Below are 23,374 nucleotides of genomic sequence, written 5' to 3' on the forward strand. Positions count from 1 at the left end.
GATTCTATCGAGTCTTCTCTTCTGTCTCTGCATCCAATCTTCGCTCGGGAGGGTCTTTGTGTGTGTTGTCCTTCGCCCACTCTTTGCACCTTTCTGTAGGTTTCTCTGGCTCTCAGCCAAAGAGGTCACTGGGCGGTGCCGGAACACCCAATAGAGATGCTGATTGCAAACATGCAGGACACCAGAAACTCCCCCAGAGGTCCACCTTGTAGTATATTATCTGCACGTAACCTCGACGCGTATATCCTGACCTAGGTGCAAAAAAGTGTGGGTTCATCTGGGTAATCCACAACAAGAAATCGATTTGAAAGAGACCGAAAACCGTCCGCTATTGCCCCGGATGTCTGTCTCTGCCCAGTGTACTCGTGTTTATCTGTTTGACTTCACATCAGGCCTGCCTGTGGTTCCGATCGTGGCTTTACTTTGAAGTGTTCAATACTGTATCGGCCTAAGACTCAGGTTGTTGGTCATTGCACTACCGTCCTTCCTATTGATCTAGTGATATCAGCGAATGGGATCGCACAAGTCTGGACCAGTCCCCAGACGAGCAAGTACCATAATCTCAGGCAAACAATCCTTATCCCTAAGCCAACAAATATACATTATGCAGAAATAAAAAATAATACAAAATTAGACTGCTCAGATATCAGAATGAACTGTAGTAATACAGATTCATACAAAAACAGATCAATGCAAAAAATCTTTTGGAAGAGAGTCCTTAATGTGTCCATTCATCCTGGCGCTGGATCATGGTTTCCACATCCAGGCGCCATATTTCCTTCACCAGGGCATGGTAATTCGATCTTCCGCTTGTGAGTACTTTCTTCTGTAGGCCTCCGTCCACGTGACCAATCCAGGCTGAAGAATTCCAATCAGCACACCAAGCGTTCGTAATAACTTCTGAAAAGAGATCATGGTAGCGTCTGTTATTATTCCCGATATCTGATTCCACCTTCCCCTACACCCTCCCACCGGATGCTGGTTCAAGCTCTTTACTGACCCCCCTTTTCTATAATATACAACGGTATTTTCTCATATCTTTATTCAAGAATCTGAGTTTGCCAGAAATATGTGGACGATGCAAAATACTGCTAATACCACAATGTAGAGTTGCATAAGCGGAAGTCGCGTGTGCGAGAAGAGAAGAAGGCAGAGGTTCACAGACCTCGGAAGAGTGAAGAGTGGTATGTTTATCTGAGGTCATGTTGGTTGCTCATGGTTTGCAAATCTACAATATTGTAATGCGACGTGCCGGTCATTGATACTAATCACATTTGGATGATGGTACTACAAGCAGAAGCTCGTGGAGGGTTATACCGACCTCCCAAAGTCATAGTGAAAGGCAGTGAACCTATATAAAAAATCAAGAGAAACCTGCCCCCAGGGGAAGATGTTCTTTAACTGAGCAGAACCAGTGGCTGCTGCCCTCTCACAAGATTTCGCAAAGCGAGATAAATGTAGGGGGGGGGGGGAGGTGTGTATCAAGGGAAAGAAAACAAGGGACCTGATCAGGGGTAAACGAATACTCGACATTTTATTTACAATAAGGGATGGTAAAGTACCTATATTCTTCCAGAGGTGGTCATTTTAAAGTGGGTGGGCTCTGGCCACCTGGGACCTCCTCTTCCACTGTCTCCCGATCTGAGAGCCGTACCCCTGTGCCAAACGTCATTGAGCGTACGTGGCTTGATCATAACTCATTACTTTTTAGTTGGGGACATTAGATGGGGTTTTGTGTCTGGGATCTGTGGGGATCAAACTTGTAGCAAGAAGCCGGAGGCAGGGGTTGGGGGCCACAGCTTCAATGCTCTCCAGCGATGCATGGTATTAGTGGCAGTTGTTTTGGGAGCCAAATGCGGTTCACATGGTGCCATACAGCTTTCCAGGAGTCCATCCGTACCCGCTAAACAGATGGGCTCGCCTTATCTACCAGAATAGACATCTCGGGGATCGGAATGTTTGTAGCTGGAAACGTTGAAGCATTAACTTCTGCCTGAGCACATAGGCAATGGGGTTCAACTTGTCACATGGTTATTTTTTCCCCCATTTTGACATCCGCTGTCAGTTGAGCAGCCTCAACGTTGCTCAGCGTGTGCTTTGACTCTGATCTCATGGCTTAGGCAAGCGAGCTCGCGATCGGAGAATTCCAGCCCGACCAGGTGGTCGATCCCTCTGGCAGACTGCCCTGACATGAGTATATGGAGAGTGAACCTGGTGAAACCGGAAACTGAGTTCCGTATGTGACGAGGACAAATGGTTGGACTTTGTTCCAAGTATGTCTTTTCTGCTGGACTGTTTTATGGATCACGTTTTTGAAGCTGCAGTTTACGCTTTCCACCATCCGACTAACATGAAGATATTACTCTATGTGGAACTTTCGGTTGATTCCAAATAATCTCATTACCCGTTACCTCACATGGGCCGTGAAATGAGGGCCTTGGTCCGAATCTATACAAAGAGCGAGTCACCCAACGAGTGAAGAGTTGCTGAAATAGGATATCTGCCATGGCTTTGGCCGTATTGGCTCAAGTGGGGAAGTCTTCTATCCACTGAGTAAAAGTGTCGATGACAACCGGGATTTGTTTGTAACCTCCCGTGCCGGGCGGCAGGAAACCGATATAATCAATCCGCAGATTTGTCCATGGGCCTTCTGCGGGCCGGGTGTGCCTCAGTTCTCCCTGACGGGCACATCTGTTGGAATTGCTGTGGGTGCAGACAATGCAGTTTTCGACACAATATCACATGTCTTTATCTATGTCTGGTCACCAGCATAGTCGTTTAATTTTGTACATCCGTGACTCCTGACCCTTGATAGTCCTGGACATTATAGTATAGTAAGCAATTTGTTTGCTCTCTCTGGTTGGTACCAAGTACGAGCCGTCCATTAAATAGAAGCCCGTAATTTATCGTAATGCTATCACGCCACTTGTCTTAGGAGGCGGACCGTGCTCCTTCCTGAATCAGTTTCAGGTCCTGGTCGCTGTTCTGAGGCTGTTTAATGTCTTAAACCTTAGTCTGACTCATAGTCACGGCTTTGACCCGTTCAGTAATTGGAGGTTATGATGTTTCCCCCTCCGTGCGTCCCGCTTGGCCAATTAATCTGCCTTTACATTCTCAATTGCAGAAGTTAAATGGTGGGCCTTAACTTTAATGATACCGTGCTCACGACCTTGGGCAGTCTGAAAAATAAATTTAAGCAGGAGTGCAGACCGTAATGGTTTCCTGTTTGTCAGACGAATCTCCTAGCTTCCCACAGTGGAAGGAAGTGAATTAATCTGTTGCAGGCATGCATGTTCTCCCAGTGTATGTCTGCTGGTGTGTGGAGCAGGTCAAGGTTACTGACCACATGGGCTGCGGCCGCCAGCTGTGCAGACTGGGCACTCATCTGGAGCAATCTTTACAACCTTTTTTGAACAAGGACCTAACATAAGACCATAAGACCATAAGACATAGGAGTGGAAGTAAGGCCATTCGGCCCATCGAGTCCACTCCGCCATTCAATCATGGCTGATGGGCATTTCAACTCCACCGACCAGCATTCTCCCCGTAGCCCTTAATTCCTCGTGACATCAAGAATTTATCTATCTCTGCCTTGAAGCCATTTAGCGTCCCGGCCTCCACTGCACTCCGCGGCAATGAATTCCACAGGCCCACCACTCTCTGGCTGAAGAAATGTCTCCGCATTTCTGTTCTGAATTTACCCCCTCTAATTCTAAGGCTGTGCCCACGGGTCCTCGTCTCCTCGCCTAACGGAAATAGTTTCTTTGCGTCCACCCTTTCTAAGCCATGTATTATCTTGTAAGTTTCTATTAGATCTCCCCATAACCTTCTAAATTCCAATGAATACAATCCCAGGATCCTCAGCCGTTCATCATATGTTAGACCCGCCATTCCAGGGATCATCCGTGTGAATCTCCGCTGGACACGCTCCAGTGCCAGTATGTCCTTCCTGAGATGTGGGACCCAAAACCGGACACAGTACTCCAAATGGGGCCTAACCAGAGCCTTATAAAGGCTCAGTAGCACATCGCTGCTTTTATATTCCAACCCTGTTGAGATAAATGACAATATTGCATTCGCTTTCTTAATCACAGATTCAACCTGCATGTTTACCTTTAGAGGAACTGGCAAAAATCGACTGGAAGCAGACCCTAGTGGGGAAGACAGCAGAGCAAAAATGGCAGGAGTTTGTATGCATAATTGAGAACACTGTACAGAGGTTCCGTACCTAAGAAAAGAAAGATTATCCGGGGAGGGATTAGACAGCCATGGCTGACAAAGAAGGTCAGGAAATGTATCAAAGAAAAAGAGAGATCCTATAAAGTGGCCAAAAGCACTAGGAAATCAGAAGATTGGGAAGGCTACAAAAACAAACAGAGGTTAACAAAGAGACAAATAAGGAAGGAGAGGATCAAATATGAAGGCAGGCTAGCCAGTAATATAAGAAATGATAGTAAAAGTTTCTTTCAATATATAAGAAACAAACGACAGGCCAAAATAGACATTGGGCCAATTCAAACTGATTCCGGAAGGCTAGTGATGGTAGACGAGGAAATGGCTGGAGAACTTAATAAGTACTTTGCGTCTGTCTTCACAGTGGAAGACATGAGTAATATCCCAAAAATTATAGAGGGTCAGGGGGCTGAGTTGAGTATGGTTGCCATTACAAATGAGATGGTGCTAAAAAACCTAAAAGGTCTTAAAATTGACAAATCTCCTGGCCCCGATGGGCTACACCCTAGAGTTCTGAGAGAGGTGGCTAAAGAAATAGCGGAAGCGTTGGTTGAGATCTTTCAAAAATCACTGGAGTCAGGGAAAGTCCGGAACGATTGCAAGATCGCTGTTGTAACCCCCTTGTTCAAGAAAGGATCAAGACAAAAGATGGAAAATTATAGGCCAATTAGCCTAACCTCGACATTCCTCGACTAGCACTCCCAGATCCCTTTGTACTTTGGCATTATGAATTTTCTCACCGTTTAGAAAGACCTCACATTTTCTCACGTTGAATTGCATCAGCCATTTCCTGCACCACTCTCCCAAACTGTCTAGATCCTTCTGCAGCCTCCCCAATTCCTCAGCACTACCTGCCTGACCACCTAACTTTGTATCATCGGCAAATTTTGCTAGAATGCCCCCAGTCCCTTCATCCAGATCATTAATATATATGGTGAACAGCTGCGGCCCCAACACTGAACCCTGTGGGACACCGCTGGTCACCGGCTGCCATTCCGAAAAAGAACCTTTTATCCCAACTCTCTGCCTTCTGTCTGACAGCCAATCCTCAACCCATGCCAGTAGCTCACCTCGAACACCATGGGCCCTCATCTTACTCAGCAGCCTCCTGTGTGGCACCTTATCAAAGGCCTTTTGGAAATCCAGATAGACCACATCCACTGGGTTTCCCTGGTCTAACCGGGAATGTACAGAATATCAAAAGAGCAGAAATCGGGAAGATTTGTTGGGCTAAAGAAGGTTTTAGAGAAAGGGAAGGGCGATGTCATGAAACGATGTGGGCGCAAGGACCGTGATTTTAAAGGATGCATTTTCGGGATAGGAGGCAGTGTAGATCAGGAAACACGGGGCTGATTGGTGAACTGGGCGTGGTTCAGGTGAAGTTCAAGGCAGCAGGACTCTGGATGAGCACAGGTATATTTAGGGTGGAAGATGGGAGGCCGGCCAGGCGAACACTGGAAACATCAAGTCCACAATGGACAATGGCGCGGATGAGGGTTTCAGCTTCAGGTGAACTGAGTCAGGGTCAGAGTTGAAAGATGTTTAGGATGCGGAAATACAATGTACTCAACTGATAACATTCTGTCCGTCTGTCTAATATCTCAATAAGAAGTCTTACAACACCAGGTTAAAGTCCAACAGGTTTGTTTCAGACACTAGCTTTCGGAGCATTGCTCATTCCACAGGTGAACGAAGAGGTGTGTTCCAGAAACATATACATTGACAAAGTCAAAGATGCAAGACGGTACTTTGAATGCGAGCATTTGCAGGTAATTAGGTTTGGTGTTACGAAGTTGTGAGACTTCTTACTGTGCTCACCTCAGTCGAACGCCCGCACTTCCACATCATGTCTAATATCATGCAATTCAGTCAGGGATATGGGCGCGTAATGGATACATTAATGTCATTGCTTAATATTAGGATTACTACTGTATTTGTATCTCTAGAATATAATATCAGGGCGGAACATTCCACAATTCATCCTGATTAGAGGCGTGACAGGATGTTTCGATATCTCCGAGAATATAATCATGCTGCACAGAATTGCTTTTGCGATCCCTCAGCACCCATTCCTGAAAAACCGAGAACAATTTGGAAAGCCTGTCAATAAAAGGAAACGTCTCCCCGTGGTCTCCCGCGTGACAGGCGGGGATACTAACCACTATACTAACGAGGAACAGCTTTTTCTCTGGAAGTTCAGAAGATTTGTTGGGCTGCAGAACCTTTCAGAGAAAAGGGAAGGACGATGTCATGGAAGGATTTGGGCGGATGAACAGGGATTTCAAAACATGCGTTTTCGGCACTGGGGCCACTCTAGATCAGCAAACACGGGGTTGATTGGTGAACTGGGCGTGGTTCAGGTGAAGTTCAAGGCAGCAGGACTCTGGATGAGCACAGGTATATTTAGGGTGGAAGATGGGAGGCCGGCCAGGCGAACACTGGAATCATCAAGTCCACAATGGACAACGGCGCGGATGAGGGTTTCAGCTTCAGGTGAACTGAGTCAGGGTCAGAGTTGAAAGATGTTTAGGATGCGGAAATACAATGTACTCAACTGATAACATTCTGTCCGTCTGTCTAATATCACAACAAGAAGTCTTACAACACCAGGTTAAAGTCCAACAGGTTTGTTTCAAACACTAGCTTTCGGAGCATTGCTCAATCCTCAGGTGAACGAAGAGGTGTGTTCCAGAAACATATACATTGACAAAGTCAAAGATGCAAGACGGTACTTTGAATGCGAGCATTTGCAGGTAATTAGGTCTGGTGTTACGAAGTTGTGAGACTTCTTACTGTGCTCACCTCAGTCGAACGCCCGCACTTCCACATCATGTCTAATATCATGCAATTCAGTCAGGGATATGGGCTCGTAATGGATACATTATTGTCATTGCTTAATATTGGGATTACTACTGTATTTGTATCTCTAGAATATAATATCAGGGCGGAACATTCCACAATTCATCCTGATTAGAGGCGTGACATGATGTTTCGATATCTCCGAGAATATAATCATGCTGCACAGATTTGCTTTTGCGATCCCTCAGCACCCAATCCTGAAAAACCGAGTTCAATTTGGAAAGCCTGTTACTAAAAGGAAACGTCTCCCCGTCGGGGAATTGAACCCCGGTCTCCCGCGTGACAGGCGGGGATACTAACCACTATACTAACGGGGAACAGCTGCTTCTTTGGAAGTTCAGAAGATTTGTTGTGCTGCAGAACCTTTCCGAGAAAAGGGAAGGACGATGTCATGGAAGGATTTGGGCGGATGAATAGGGATTTCATAACATGCGTTTTCGGCACAGGAGCCACTCTAGATCAGGAAACACAGCGGTGATTGCTGAACTGGATTTGGTTCAAATGAGTTCCAGGCAGCAGGAGGCAGCATGAGCACAGGTATATTTCGGTTGGAAGATGGGAGGCCGATCAGGGGAGCACTGGAAGTGGTCAAGTCCACAATGTACAATGTCGTGGATGAGGCTCTCAGCTGTATGTCTGCTGAGGCAGGGTCGGAGTTGGACCATGTTTCGGATGTAGAAATACAATCTATTCAACTGATAACATTCTGTCAGGCCGTCTAATATCACAATAAGACGTCATAGAACACCAGGTTAAAGTCCAACAGGTTTGGTTCAAATAGGAGCTTTCGGAGCACTGCTCCTTCCTCAGGAGAATGAAGACATGTGTTCCGGAAACATATATATATATAGTCAAAGTCAAAGATGCAAGACGATACTTTGAATGCGAGCATTTGTAGGTAATTAAGTCTGGTGTTACGAAGTTGTGAGACTTCTTACTGTGCTCATCCAGTCGAACGCCCGCACCTCCACATCATGTCTAATATCATGCAATGTAGTCAGGGATATTGGCGAGTAATGGATACAGTGTCAATCATTGCTTAATATAATTATTATTACTGTATTTGTATCTCTGGAATTTTATATCAGGGCTGAACATTCCACAATTCACCCTGATCAGAAGAGTTACATAATGTTTCAAAACTCCGAGAATATAATCATGCTGCACCGACTTGCTTTTGCAATCCCTCAGCACTCAATCCTGAAAAACCGAGAAGAAATTTGAATGCCTGTTAATAGATGGATACTTCTCCCCGTCGGGGAATCGAACCCCGGTCTCCCGCGTGACAGGCGGGGATACTAACCACTATACTAACGAGGAACAGCTGCTCAACTGTTAATACTGATCATTCAACAATAGAATTTCCGCCATTCAATAAATTATGTTCAATTATGTAAATGTCCGTCGTACATCCCAGATGAGTATTGGAACACCGAAAGTTCACTGAGTGGTAATTTCCTGCATTCCGCCCTGTTTCACTCCGAGATACCTGAAGGGAACCCGCAGCCCCTCCTCTCTCAGTTTGGGTCAATTTCCTGAATGGATTGGACCATTCCTTCATTTTCAGATGATTATGTTTAGATCTGAAGTGAAACTGGATTTTTCAACATTCGAGAGAATTGTTCCGTCCTTAATCCGCACCAATGTATTATACCACTTGTTTGACCACCTCAATGCTGGAATTTTTAATTTTTATATCGTACATGTTTACCAGTATTGATTCAGTTTTCCATGTGGAGACCAGCTGCATGTCTGTGAAGTGGACCTGTTAACAGGAATTGAATTTGTATCTCTCAGACAAAGCAGCAACAAGACATTGGGTATTTTACAAGAACATCATCACAAACCGGAGAAGGAGACCATTCGGCCCACCCAGACAGCACCAACCTGTGAAAGAACACGATACCTCGGCTCACTCCAAGCAACCTCCGCGGACCTGCACATCTTTGGACTGTGGGAGGAATGCTACGTAGACACGGTAAAAAGGTGCAAATTGTGCACAGACATCACTAGCGGGAATAAAACCCGGCCCCTGGCGCAGTGGGGCAGTGGTGCTAATGACTTCGCAACCGTGACGCGCCGAATTGTGGCCGAATGAATTAAAGCTGGCGCTGAGCCACAGACAGAGATATTCGTCCGGCTGACCAAAACTTGGTCAAAGAGGTAGATTTCAAGGCCCATCTTAATGAGGAGAGCGAGTGAGATAAATAGCGAGGTTTAGGAAAGGTGTCCAGAACTTTAGACCGTAGATTAAAGCTGGGAATGTACAGAATATCAAAAGAGCAGAAATCGGGAAGATTTGTTGGGCTGAAGGAGGTTTTAGAGAAAGGGAAGGGCGATGTCATGAGAAGATGTGGGCGCAAGGTCCGGGATTTTAAAGGATGCATTTTCGGGATAGGAGGCAGTGTAGATCAGAAAACACGGGGCTGATTGGTGAACTGGGCGTGGTTCAGGTGAAGTTCAAGGCAGCAGGACTCTGGATGAGCACAGGTATATTTAGGGTGGAAGATGGGAGGCCGGCCAGGCGAACACTGGAATCATCAAGTCCACAATGGACAACGGCACGGATGAGGGTTTCAGCTTCAGGTGAACTGAGTCAGGGTCAGAGTTGAAAGATGTTTTGGATGCGGAAATACAATGTACTCAACTGATAACATTCTGTCCGTCTGTCTAATATCTCAATAGGAAGTCTTACAACACCAGGTTAAAGTCCAACAGGTTTGTTTCAAACACTAGCTTTCGGAGCATTGCTCATACCACAGGTGAACGAAGAGGTGTGTTCCAGAAACATATACATTGACAAAGTCAAAGATGCAAGACGGTACTTTGAATGCGAGCATTTGCAGGTAATTAGGTCTGGTGTTACGAAGTTGTGAGACTTCTTACTGTGCTCACCTCAGTCGAACGCCCGCACTTCCACATCATGTCTAATATCATGTAATTCAGTCAGGGATATGGGCGCGTAATGGATACATTAATGTCATTGCTTAATATTGGGATTACTACTGTATTTGTATGTCTAGAATATAATATCAGGGCGGAACATTGCACAATTCATCCTGATTAGAGGCGTGACATGATGTTTCGATATCTCCGAGAATATAATCATGCTGCACAGACTTGCTTTTGCAATCCCTCAGCACTCAATCCTGAAAAACCGAGATCAATTTGGAAAGCCTGTTACTAAAAGGAAACGTCTCCCCGTCGGGGAATTGAACCCTGGTCTCCCGCGTAACAGGCGGGGATACTAACCACTATACTAACGAGGAACAGCTGCTTCTTTGGAAGTTCAGAAGATTTGTTGTGCTGCTGAACCTTTCAGAGAAAAGGGAAGGACGATGTCATGGAAGGATTTGGGCGGATGAATAGGGATTTCATAACATGCGTTTTCGGCACTGGAGCCACTCTAGATCAGGAAACACAGCGGTGATTGCTGAACTGGATTTGGTTCAAATGAGTTCCAGGCAGCAGGAGGCAGCATGAGCACAGGTATATTTCGGTTGGAAGATGGGAGGCCGATCAGGGGAGCACTGGAAGTGGTCAAGTCCACAATGTCCAATGTCGTGGATGAGGCTCTCAGCTGTGTGTCTGCTGAGGCAGGGTCGGAGTTGGACCATGTTTCGGATGTAGAAATACAATCTATTAAACTGATAACATTCTGTCAGGCCGTCTAATATCACAATAAGACGTCATACAACACCAGGTTAAAGTCCAACAGGTTTGGTTCAAATAGGAGCTTTCGGAGCACTGCTCCTTCCTCAGGAGAATGAAGAGGTGTGTTCCGGAAACATATATATATATATAGACAAAGTCAAAGATGCAAGACGATACTTTGAATGCGAGCATTTGTAGGTAATTAAGTCTGGTGTTACGAAGTTGTGAGACTTCTTACTGTGCTCATCCAGTCGAACGCCCGCACCTCCACATCATGTCTAATATCATGCAATGTAGTCAGGGATATTGGCGAGTAATGGATACAGTGTCAATCAATGCTTAATATGATTATTATTACTGTATTTGTATCTCTGGAATATTATATCAGGGCTGAACATTCCACAATTCACCCTGATCAGAAGAGTTACATAATGTTTCAAAACTCCGAGAATATAATCATGCTGCACAGACTTGCATTTGCAATCCCTCAGCACTCAATCCTGAAAACCCGAGATCAATTTGGAAAGCCTGTTACTAAAAGGAAACGTCTCCCCGTCGGGGAATTGAACCCCGGTGTCCCGCGTGACAGGCGGGGATACTAACCACTATACTAACGAGGAACAGCTGCTTCTTTGGAAGTTCAGAAGATTTGTTGTGCTGCTGAACCTTTCAGAGAAAAGGACGATGTCATGGAAGGATTTGGGCGGATGAATAGGGATTTCATAACATGCGTTTTCGGCACAGGAGCCACTCTAGATCAGGAAACACAGCGGTGATTGCTGAACTGGATTTGGTTCAAATGAGTTCCAGGCAGCAGGAGGCAGCATGAGCACAGGTATATTTCGGTTGGAAGATGGGAGGCCGATCAGGGGAGCACTGGAAGTGGTCAAGTCCACAATGTCCAATGTCGTGGATGAGGCTCTCAGCTGTGTGTCTGCTGAGGCAGGGTCGGAGTTGGACCATGTTTCGGATGTAGAAATACAATCTATTAAACTGATAACATTCTGTCAGGCCGTCTAATATCACAATAAGACGTCATACAACACCAGGTTAAAGTCCAACAGGTTTGGTTCAAATAGGAGCTTTCGGAGCACTGCTCCTTCCTCAGGAGAATGAAGAGGTGTGTTCCGGAAACATATATATATATATAGACAAAGTCAAAGATGCAAGACGATACTTTGAATGCGAGCATTTGTAGGTAATTAAGTCTGGTGTTACGAAGTTGTGAGACTTCTTACTGTGCTCATCCAGTCGAACGCCCGCACCTCCACATCATGTCTAATATCATGCAATGTAGTCAGGGATATTGGCGAGTCATGGATACAGTGTCAATCAATGCTTAATATGATTATTATTACTGTATTTGTATCTCTGGAATATTATATCAGGGCTGAACATTCCACAATTCACCCTGATCAGAAGAGTTACATAATGTTTCAAAACTCCGAGAATATAATCATGCTGCACAGACTTGCATTTGCAATCCCTCAGCACTCAATCCTGAAAAACCGAGATCAATTTGGAAAGCCTGTTACTAAAAGGAAACGTCTCCCCGTCGGGGAATTGAACCCCGGTTTCCCGCGTGACAGGCGGGGATACTAACCACTATACTAACGAGGAACAGCTGCTTCTTTGGAAGTTCAGAAGATTTGTTGTGCTGCTGAACCTTTCAGAGAAAAGGACGATGTCATGGAAGGATTTGGGCGGATGAATAGGGATTTCATAACATGCGTTTTCGGCACAGGAGCCACTCTAGATCAGGAAACACAGCGGTGATTGCTGAACTGGATTTGGTTCAAATGAGTTCCAGGCAGCAGGAGGCAGCATGAGCACAGGTATATTTCGGTTGGAAGATGGGAGGCCGATCAGGGGAGCACTGGAAGTGGTCAAGTCCACAATGTACAATGTCGTGCATGAGGCTCTCAGCTGTATGTCTGCTGAGGCAGGGTCGGAGTTGGACTATGTTTCGGATGTAGAAATACAATCTATTCAACTGATAACATTCTGTCAGGCCGTCTAATATCACAATAAGACGTCATAGAACACCAGGTTAAAGTCCAACAGGTTTGGTTCAAATAGGAGCTTTCGGAGCACTGCTCCTTCCTCAGGAGAATGAAGACGTGTGTTCCGGAAACATATATATATATAGTCAAAGTCAAAGATGCAAGACGATACTTTGAATGCGAGCATTTGTAGGTAATTAAGTCTGGTGTTACGAAGTTGTGAGACTTCTTACTGTGCTCATCCAGTCGAACGCCCGCACCTCCACATCATGTCTAATATCATGCAATGTAGTCAGGGATATTGGCGAGTAATGGATACAGTGTCAATCATTGCTTAATATGATTATTATTACTGTATTTGTATCTCTGGAATTTTATATCAGGGCTGAACATTCCACAATTCACCCTGATCAGAAGAGTTACATAATGTTTCAAAACTCCGAGAATATAATCATGCTGCACAGACTTGCTTTTGCAATCCCTCAGCACTCAATCCTGAAAAACCGAGAAGAAATTTGAATGCCTGTTAATAGATGGAAACTTCTCCCCGTCGGGGAATCGAACCCCGGTCTCCCGCGTGACAGGCGGGGATACTAACCACTATACTAACGAGGAACAGCTGCTCAACTGTTAATACTGATCATTCAACAATAGAATTTCCGCCATTCAATAAATTATGTTCAATTATGTAAATGTCCGTCGTACATCCCAGATGAGTATTGGAACACCGAAAGTTCACGGAGTGGTAATTTCCTGCATTCCGCCCTGTTTCACTCCGAGATACCTGAAGGGAACCCGCAGCCCCTCCTCTCTCAGTTTGGGTCAATTTCCTGAATGGATTGGACCATTCCTTCATTTTCAGATGATTATGTTTAGATCTGAAGTGAAACTGGATTTTTCAACATTCGAGAGAATTGTTCCGTCCTTAATCCGCACCAATGTATTATACCACTTGTTTGACCACCTCAATGCTGGAATTTTTAATTTTTATATCGTACATGTTTACCAGTATTGATTCAGTTTTCCATGTGGAGACCAGCTGCATGTCTGTGAAGTGGACCTGTTAACAGGAATTGAATTTGTATCTCTCAGACAAAGCAGCAACAAGACATTGGGTATTTTACAAGAACATCATCACAAACCGGAGAAGGAGACCATTCGGCCCACCCAGACAGCACCAACCTGTGAAAGAACACGATACCTCGGCTCACTCCAAGCAACCTCCGCGGACCTGCACATCTTTGGACTGTGGGAGGAATGCTACGTAGACACGGTAAAAAGGTGCAAACTGTACACAGACATCACAAGCGGGAATAAAACCCGGCCCCTGGCGCAGTGGGGCAGTGGTGCTAATCACTCCGCAACCGTGACGCGCCAAATTGTGGCCGAATGAATTAAAGCTGGCGCTGAGCCACAGAAGGAGATATTCGTTCGGCTGACCAAAACATGGTCAAAGAGGTAGATTTAAAGGCCCATCTTAATGAGGAGAGCGAGTGAGATAAATAGCGAGGTTTAGGAAAGGTGTCCAGAACTTTAGACCGTAGATTAAAGCCGGGAATGTACAGAATATCAAAAGAGCAGAAATCGGGAAGATTTGTTGGGCTGAAGAAGGTTTTAGAGAAAGGGAAGGGCGATGTCATGAGAAGATGTGGGCGCAAGGTCCGGGATTTTAAGGGATGCATTTTCGGGAAAGGAGGCAGTGCAGATCAGAAAACACGGGGCTGATTGGTGAACTGGGCGTGGTTCAGGTGAAGTTCAAGGCAGCAGGACTCTGGATGAGCACAGGTATATTTAGGGTGGAAGATGGGAGGCCGGCCAGGCGATCACTGGAATCATCAAGTCCACAATGGACAACGGCGCGGATGAGGGTTTCAGCTTCAGGTGAACTGAGTCAGGGTCAGAGTTGAAAGATGTTTTGGATGCGGAAATACAATGTCCTCAACTGATAACATTCTGTCCGTCTGTCTAAGATCTCAATAAAAAGTCTTACAACACCAGGTTAAAGTCCAACAGGTTTGTTTCAAACACTAGCTTTCGGAGCATTGCTCATTCCACAGGTGAACGAAGAGGTGTGTTTCAGAAACATATACATTGACAAAGTCAAAGATGCAAGACGGTACTTTGAATGCGAGCATTTGCAGGTAATTAGGTCTGGTGTTACGAAGTTGTGAGACTTCTTACTGTGCTCACCTCAGTCGAACGCCCGCACTGCCACATCATGTCTAATATCATGTAATTCAGTCAGGGATATGGGGGCGTAATGGATACATTAATGTCATTGCTTAATATTGGGATTACTACTGTATTTGTATCTCTAGAATATAATATCAGGGCGGAACATTCCACAATTCATCCTGATTAGAGGCGTGACATGATGTTTCGATATCTCCGAGAATATAATCATGCTGCACAGATTTGCTTTTGCGATCCCTCAGCACCCAATCCTGAAAAACCGAGTTCAATTTGGAAAGCCTGTTACTAAAAGGAATCGTCTCCCCGTCGGGGAATTGAACCCCGGTCTCCCGCGTGATAGGCGGGGATACTAACCACTATACAAACGAGGAACAGCTGCTGCTTTGGAAGTTCAGAAGATTTGTTGTGCTGCAGAACCTTTCCGAGAAAAGGGAAGGACGATGTCATGGAAGGATTTGGGCGGATGAATAGGGATTTCATAACATGCGTTTTCGGCACAGGAGCCACTCTAGATCAGGAAACACAGCGGTGATTGCTGAACTGGATTTGGTTCAAATGAGTTCCAGGCAGCAGGAGGCAGCATGAGCACAGGTATATTTCGGTTGGAAGATAGGAGGCCGATCAGGGGAGCACTGGAAGTGGTCAAGTCCACAATGTACAATGTCGTGGATGAGGCTCTCAGCTGTATGTCTGCTGAGGCAGGGTCGGAGTTGGACCATGTTTCGGATGTAGAAATACAATCTATTCAACTGATAACATTCTGTCAGGCCGTCTAATATCACAATAAGACGTCATAGAACACCAGGTTAAAGTCCAACAGGTTTGGTTCAAATAGGAGCTTTCGGAGCACTGCTCCTTCCTCAGGAGAATGAAGAGGTGTGTTCCGGAAACATATATATATATATAGACAAAGTCAAAGATGCAAGACGATACTTTGAATGCGAGCATTTGTAGGTAATTAAGTCTGGTGTTACGAAGTTGTGAGACTTCTTACTGTGCTCATCCAGTCGAACGCCCGCACCTCCACATCATGTCTAATATCATGCAATGTAGTCAGGGATATTGGCGAGTCATGGATACAGTGTCAATCAATGCTTAATATGATTATTATTACTGTATTTGTATCTCTGGAATATTATATCAGGGCTGAACATTCCACAATTCACCCTGATCAGAAGAGTTACATAATGTTTCAAAACTCCGAGAATATAATCATGCTGCACAGACTTGCATTTGCAATCCCTCAGCACTCAATCCTGAAAAACCGAGATCAATTTGGAAAGCCTGTTACTAAAAGGAAACGTCTCCCCGTCGGGGAATTGAACCCCGGTTTCCCGCGTGACAGGCGGGGATACTAACCACTATACTAACGAGGAACAGCTGCTTCTTTGGAAGTTCAGAAGATTTGTTGTGCTGCTGAACCTTTCAGAGAAAAGGACGATGTCATGGAAGGATTTGGGCGGATGAATAGGGATTTCATAACATGCGTTTTCGGCACAGGAGCCACTCTAGATCAGGAAACACAGCGGTGATTGCTGAACTGGATTTGGTTCAAATGAGTTCCAGGCAGCAGGAGGCAGCATGAGCACAGGTATATTTCGGTTGGAAGATGGGAGGCCGATCAGGGGAGCACTGGAAGTGGTCAAGTCCACAATGTCCAATGTCGTGGATGAGGCTCTCAGCTGTGTGTCTGCTGAGGCAGGGTCGGAGTTGGACCATGTTTCGGATGTAGAAATACAATCTATTAAACTGATAACATTCTGTCAGGCCGTCTAATATCACAATAAGACGTCATACAACACCAGGTTAAAGTCCAACAGGTTTGGTTCAAATAGGAGCTTTCGGAGCACTGCTCCTTCCTCAGGAGAATGAAGAGGTGTGTTCCGGAAACATATATATATATATAGACAAAGTCAAAGATGCAAGACGATACTTTGAATGCGAGCATTTGTAGGTAATTAAGTCTGGTGTTACGAAGTTGTGAGACTTCTTACTGTGCTCATCCAGTCGAACGCCCGCACCTCCACATCATGTCTAATATCATGCAATGTAGTCAGGGATATTGGCGAGTCATGGATACAGTGTCAATCAATGCTTAATATGATTATTATTACTGTATTTGTATCTCTGGAATATTATATCAGGGCTGAACATTCCACAATTCACCCTGATCAGAAGAGTTACATAATGTTTCAAAACTGCGAGAATATAATCATGCTGCACAGACTTGCATTTGCAATCCCTCAGCACTCAATCCTGAAAAACCGAGATCAATTTGGAAAGCCTGTTACTGAAAGGAAACGTCTCCCCGTCGGGGAATTGAACCCCGGTTTCCCGCGTGACAGGCGGGGATACTAACCACTATACTAACGAGGAACAGCTGCTTCTTTGGAAGTTCAGAAGATTTGTTGTGCTGCTGAACCTTTCAGAGAAAAGGACGATGTCATGGAAGGATTTGGGCGGATGAATAGGGATTTCATAACATGCGTTTTCGGCACAGGAGCCACTCTCGATCAGGAAACACAGCGGTGATTGCTGAACTGGATTTGGTTCAAATGAGTTCCAGGCAGCAGGAGGCAGCATGAGCACAGGTATATTTCGGTTGGAAGATGGGAGGCCGATCAGGGGAGCACTGGAAGTGGTCAAGTCCACAATGTACAATGTCGTGCATGAGGCTCTCAGCTGTATGTCTGCTGAGGCAGGGTCGGAGTTGGACTATGTTTCGGATGTAGAAATACAATCTATTCAACTGATAACATTCTGTCAGGCCGTCTAATATCACAATAAGACGTCATAGAACACCAGGTTAAAGTCCAACAGGTTTGGTTCAAATAGGAGCTTTCGGAGCACTGCTCCTTCCTCAGGAGAATGAAGACGTGTGTTCCGGAAACATATATATATATATAGTACAAAGTCAAAGATGCAAGACGATACTTTGAATGCGAGCATTTGTAGGTAATTAAGTCTGGTTTTACGAAGTTGTGAGACTTCTTACTGTGCTCATCCAGTCGAACGCCCGCACCTCCACATCATGTCTAATATCATGCAATGTAGTCAGGGATATTGGCGAGTAATGGATACAGTGTCAATCATTGCTTAATATGATTATTATTACTGTATTTGTATCTCTGGAATATTATATCAGGGCTGAACATTCCACAATTCACCCTGATCAGAAGAGTTACATAATGTTTCAAAACTCCGAGAATATAATCATGCTGCACAGACTTGCTTTTGCAATCCCTCAGCACTCAATCCTGAAAAACCGAGAAGAAATTTGAATGTCCTGTTAATAGATGGAAACTTCTCCCCGTCGGGGAATCGAACCCCGGTCTCCCGCGTGACAGGCGGGGATACTAACCACTATACTAACGAGGAACAGCTGCTCAACTGTTAATACTGATCATTCAACAATAGAATTTCCGCCATTCAATAAATTATGTTCAATTATGTAAATGTCCGTCGTACATCCCAGATGAGTATTGGAACACCGAAAGTTCACGGAGTGGTAATTTCCTGCATTCCGCCCTGTTTCACTCCGAGATACCTGAAGGGAACCCGCAGCCCCTCCTCTCTCAGTTTGGGTCAATTTCCTGAATGGATTGGACCATTCCTTCATTTTCAGATGATTATGTTTAGATCTGAAGTGAAACTGGATTTTTCAACATTCGAGAGAATTGTTCCGTCCTTAATCCGCACCAATGTATTATACCACTTGTTTGACCACCTCAATGCTGGAATTTTTAATTTTTATATCGTACATGTTTACCAGTATTGATTCAGTTTTCCATGTGGAGACCAGCTGCATGTCTGTGAAGTGGACCTGTTAACAGGAATTGAATTTGTATCTCTCAGACAAAGCAGCAACAAGACATTGGGTATTTTACAAGAACATCATCACAAACCGGAGAAGGAGACCATTCGGCCCACCCAGACAGCACCAACCTGTGAAAGAACACGATACCTCGGCTCACTCCAAGCAACCTCCGCGGACCTGCACATCTTTGGACTGTGGGAGGAATGCTACGTAGACACGGTAAAAAGGTGCAAACTGTACACAGACATCACAAGCGGGAATAAAACCCGGCCCCTGGCGCAGTGGGGCAGTGGTGCTAATCACTCCGCAACCGTGACGCGCCAAATTGTGGCCGAATGAATTAAAGCTGGCGCTGAGCCACAGAAGGAGATATTCGTTCGGCTGACCAAAACTTGGTCAAAGAGGTAGATTTCAAGGTCCATCTTAATGAGGAGAGCGAGTGAGATAAATAGCGAGGTTTAGGAAAGGTGTCCAGAACTTTAGACCGTAGATTAAAGCCGGGAATGTACAGAATATCAAAAGAGCAGAAATCGGGAAGATTTGTTGGGCTGAAGAAGGTTTTAGAGAAAGGGAAGGGCGATGTCATGAAAAGATGTGGGCGCAAGGACCGGGATTTTAAAGGATGCATTTTCGGGATAGGAGGCAGTGTAGATCAGCAAACACGGGGTTGATTAGTGAACTGGGCGTGGTTCAGGTGAAGTTCAAGGCAGCAGGACTCTGGATGAGCACAGGTATATTTAGGGTGGAAGATGGGAGGCCGGCCAGGCGAACACTGGAATCATCAAGTCCACAATGGACAACGGCGCGGATGAGGGTTTCAGCTTCAGGTGAACTGAGTCAGGGTCAGAGTTGAAAGATGTTTAGGATGCGGAAATACAATGTACTCAACTGATAACATTCTGTCCGTCTGTCTAATATCACAACAAGAAGTCTTACAACACCAGGTTAAAGTCCAACAGGTTTGTTTCAAACACTAGCTTTCGGAGCATTGCTCATTCCTCAGGTGAACGAAGAGGTGTGTTCCAGAAACATATATATTGACAAGGTCAAAGATGCAAGACGGTACTTTGAATGCGAGCATTTGCAGGTAATTAGGTCTGGTGTTACGAAGTTGTGAGACTTCTTACTGTGCTCACCTCAGTCGAACGCCCGCACTTCCACATCATGTCTAATATCATGCAATTCAGTCAGGGATATTGGCGCGTAATGGATACATTAATGTCATTGCTTAATATTAGGATTACTACTGTATTTGTATCTCTCGAATATTATATCAGGGCGGAACATTCCACAATTCATCCTGATTAGAGGCGGGACATGATGTTTCGATAACTCCGAGAATATAATCATGCTGCACAGATTTGCTTTTGCGATCCCTCAGCACCCAATCCTGAAAATCCGAGTTCAATTTGGAAAGCCTGTTAATAAAAGGAAACGTCTCCCCGTCGGGGAATTGAACACCGGTCTCCCGCGTGACAGGCGGGGATACTAACCATTATACTAACGAGGAACAGCTGCTTCTCTGGAAGTTCAGAAGATTTGTTGAAGATTTGTTCAGAGAAAAGGGAAGGACGATGTCATGGAAGGATTTGGGCGGATGAATAGGGATTTCATAACATGCGTTTTCGGCACAGGAGCCACTCTAGATCAGGAAACACAGCGTTAATTGGTGAACTGGATTTGGTTCAAATGAGTTCCAGGCAGCAGGAGGCAGCATGAGCACAGGTATATTTCGGTTGGAAGATGGGAGGCCGATCAGGGGAGCACTGGAAGTGGTCAAGTCCACAATGCACAAAGGCGTGGATGAGGGTCTCAGCTGTATGTCTGTTGAGGCAGGGTCGGAGTTGAACCATGTTTCGGATGTAGAAATACAACCTATTCAACTGATAACATTCTGTCAGGCCGTCTAATATCACAATAAGACGTCAAACAACACCAGGTTAAAGTCCAACAGGTTTGGTTCAAATAGGAGTTTTCGGAGCACTGCTCCTTCCTCAGGAGAAAGAAGAGGTGTGTTCCGGAAACATATATATATATATAGACAAAGTCAAAGATGCAAGACAATACTTTGAATGCGAGCATTTGTAGGTAATTAAGTCTGGTGTTACGAAGTTGTGAGACTGCTTACTATGCTCATCCAGTCGAACGCCCGAACCTCCACATCATGTCAAATATCATGCAATGTAGTCAGGGATATTGGCGAGTAATGGATACAGTGTCAATCATTGCTTAATATGATTATTATTACTGTATTTGTATCTCTGGAATATTATATCAGGGCTGAACATTCCACAATTCACCCTGCTCAGAAGAGTTACATAATGTTTCAAAACTCCGAGAATATAATCATGCTGCACAGACTTTCTTTTGCAATCCCTCAGCACTCAATCCTGAAAAAACGAGAAGAAATTTGAATGCCTGTTAATAGAAGGAAACTTCTCCCCGTCGGGGAATCGAACCCCTGTCTCCCGCGTGGATACTAACCACTATACTAACGAGGAGCAGCTGCTCAACTGTTAATACTGATCATTCAACAATAGAATTTCCGCCATTCAATAAATTATGTTCAATTATGTAAATGTCCGTCGTACATCCCAGATGAGTATTGGAACACCGAAAATTCACTGAGTGGTAATTTCCTGCATTCCGCCCTGTTTCACTCCCATATACCAGAAGGGAACCCGCAGCCCCTCCTCTCTCAGTTTGGGTCAATTTCCTGAATGGATTGGACCACTCCTTCATTTTCAGATGATTATGTTTAGATCTGAAGTGAAACTGGATTATTCAACATTCGAGAGAATTGTTCCGTCCTTAATCCGCACCAATGTATTATACCTCTTGTTTGACCACCTCAATGCTGGAATTGTTAATTTATATATCGTACATGTTTACCAGTATTGAGTCAGTTTTCCATGTGGAGACCAGATGCATGTCTGTGAAGTGGGCCTGTTAACAGGAATTGAATTTGTATCTCTCTGACAAAGCAGCAGCAAGACATTGGGTATTTCACAAGAACATCATCACAAACCGTAGAAGGAGACCATTCGGCCCACCCAGACAGCACCAACCTGTGAAAGAACACGATACCTCGGCTCACTCCAAGCAACCTCCGCGGACCTGCACATCTTTGGACTGTGGGAGGAATGCTACGTCGACACGGTAAGAAGGTGCAAACTGTACACAGACATCACAAGCGGGAATAAAACCCTACCCCTGGCGCAGTGGGGCAGTGGTGCTAATCACTCCGCAACCGTGACGCGCCTAATTGTGGCCGAATGAAATAAAGCTGGCGCTGAGCCACAGAAGGAGATATTCGTTCGGCTGACCAAAACTTGGTCAAAGAGGTAGATTTCAAGGCCCATCTTAATGAGGAGAGCGAGTGAGATAAATTGCGAGGTTTAGGAAAGGTGTCCAGAACTTTAGACCGTAGATTAAAGCCGGGAATGTACAGAATATCAAAAGAGCAGAAATCGGGAAGATTTGTTGGGCTGAAGAAGGTTTTAGAGAAAGGGAAGGGCGATGTCATGAAAGGATGTGGGCGCAAGGACCGGGATTTTAAAGGATGCATTTTCGGGATAGGAGGCAGTGTACATCAGCAAACACGGGGCTGATTGGTGAACTGGGCGTGGTTCAGGTGAAGTTCAAGGCAGCAGGAGTCTGGATGAGCACAAGTATATTTAGGGTGGAAGATGGGAGGCCGGCCAGGCGAACACTGGAATCATCAAGTCCACAATGGACAACGGCGCGGATGAGGGTTTCAGCTGCAGGTGAACTGAGTCAGGGTCAGAGTTGAAAGATGTTTAGGATGCGGAAATACAATGTACGCAACTGATAACATTCTGTCCGTCTGTCTAATATCACAAAAAGACCATAAGACCATAAGACATAGGAGTAGAAGTAAGGCCATTCGGCCCATCGAGTCCACTCCGCCATTCAATCATGGCTGATGGGCGTCTCAACCCCACCTACCAGCATTCTCCCCGTAGCCCTTAATTCCTCGCGACATCAAGAATTTATCTATCTCTCTCCTGAAGCCATTTAGCGTCCCGGCCTCCACTGCACTCCGCGGCAATGAAATCCACAGACCCACCACTCTCTGGCTGAAGAAATATATCCGCATTTCTGTTCTGAATTTACCCCCTCTAATTCTAAGGCTGTGCCCACGGGTCCTCGTCTCCTCGCCTAACGGAAACAGTTTCTTTGCGTCCACCCTTTCTAAGCCATGTATTATCTTGTACGTTTCTATTTGATCTTCCCTTAACCTTCTAAACTCCAATGAATACAATCCCAGGATCCTCAGCCGTTCATCATATGTTAGACCCGCCATTCCAGGGATCATCCGTGTGAATCTCCGCTGGACACGCTCCAGTGCCAGTATGTCCTTCCTGAGATGTGGGGCCCAAAACTGGACACAGTACTCCAAATGGGGCCTAACCAGAGCCTTATAAAGGCTCAGTAGCATATCGCTGCTTTTATATTCCAACCCTCTTGAGGTAAATGACAACATTGCATTCGCTTTCTTAATCACAGATTCAACCTGCATGTTTACCTTTAGGGAATCCTCGACTAGCACTCCCAGATCCCTTTGTACTTTGGCATTATGAATTTTCTCACC

At 45.2% G+C, this 23,374-nt stretch overlaps 10 non-coding genes across 10 annotated transcripts; all 10 read right to left on the minus strand.

Annotated features, from left to right (window-relative positions):
• Positions 1-7,337: 7,337 nt before the first annotated feature.
• On the minus strand, positions 7,338-7,409 carry trnad-guc. The gene has a single exon. It is a non-coding gene; the product is annotated as a tRNA-Asp (tRNA).
• A 931-nt stretch (positions 7,410-8,340) lies between these two features.
• trnad-guc lies at positions 8,341-8,412 on the minus strand. Its single transcript has one exon. It is a non-coding gene; the product is annotated as a tRNA-Asp (tRNA).
• A 1,877-nt stretch (positions 8,413-10,289) lies between these two features.
• trnan-guu lies at positions 10,290-10,361 on the minus strand. The gene has a single exon. It is a non-coding gene; the product is annotated as a tRNA-Asn (tRNA).
• Positions 10,362-11,294: 933 nt separating this feature from the next.
• trnad-guc lies at positions 11,295-11,366 on the minus strand. Its single transcript has one exon. It is a non-coding gene; the product is annotated as a tRNA-Asp (tRNA).
• A 928-nt stretch (positions 11,367-12,294) lies between these two features.
• Positions 12,295-12,366, minus strand: trnad-guc. Its single transcript has one exon. It is a non-coding gene; the product is annotated as a tRNA-Asp (tRNA).
• Positions 12,367-13,292: 926 nt separating this feature from the next.
• On the minus strand, positions 13,293-13,364 carry trnad-guc. The gene has a single exon. It is a non-coding gene; the product is annotated as a tRNA-Asp (tRNA).
• Positions 13,365-15,241: 1,877 nt separating this feature from the next.
• Positions 15,242-15,313, minus strand: trnad-auc. The gene has a single exon. It is a non-coding gene; the product is annotated as a tRNA-Asp (tRNA).
• Positions 15,314-16,246: 933 nt separating this feature from the next.
• On the minus strand, positions 16,247-16,318 carry trnad-guc. The gene has a single exon. It is a non-coding gene; the product is annotated as a tRNA-Asp (tRNA).
• Positions 16,319-17,246: 928 nt separating this feature from the next.
• trnad-guc lies at positions 17,247-17,318 on the minus strand. The gene has a single exon. It is a non-coding gene; the product is annotated as a tRNA-Asp (tRNA).
• A 930-nt stretch (positions 17,319-18,248) lies between these two features.
• On the minus strand, positions 18,249-18,320 carry trnad-guc. The gene has a single exon. It is a non-coding gene; the product is annotated as a tRNA-Asp (tRNA).
• Positions 18,321-23,374: the final 5,054 nt, after the last annotated feature.

Source organism: Scyliorhinus canicula, chromosome 6, assembly GCF_902713615.1.
Source record: "Scyliorhinus canicula chromosome 6, sScyCan1.1, whole genome shotgun sequence".
Classification (NCBI taxonomy): Eukaryota; Metazoa; Chordata; class Chondrichthyes; order Carcharhiniformes; family Scyliorhinidae; genus Scyliorhinus; species Scyliorhinus canicula.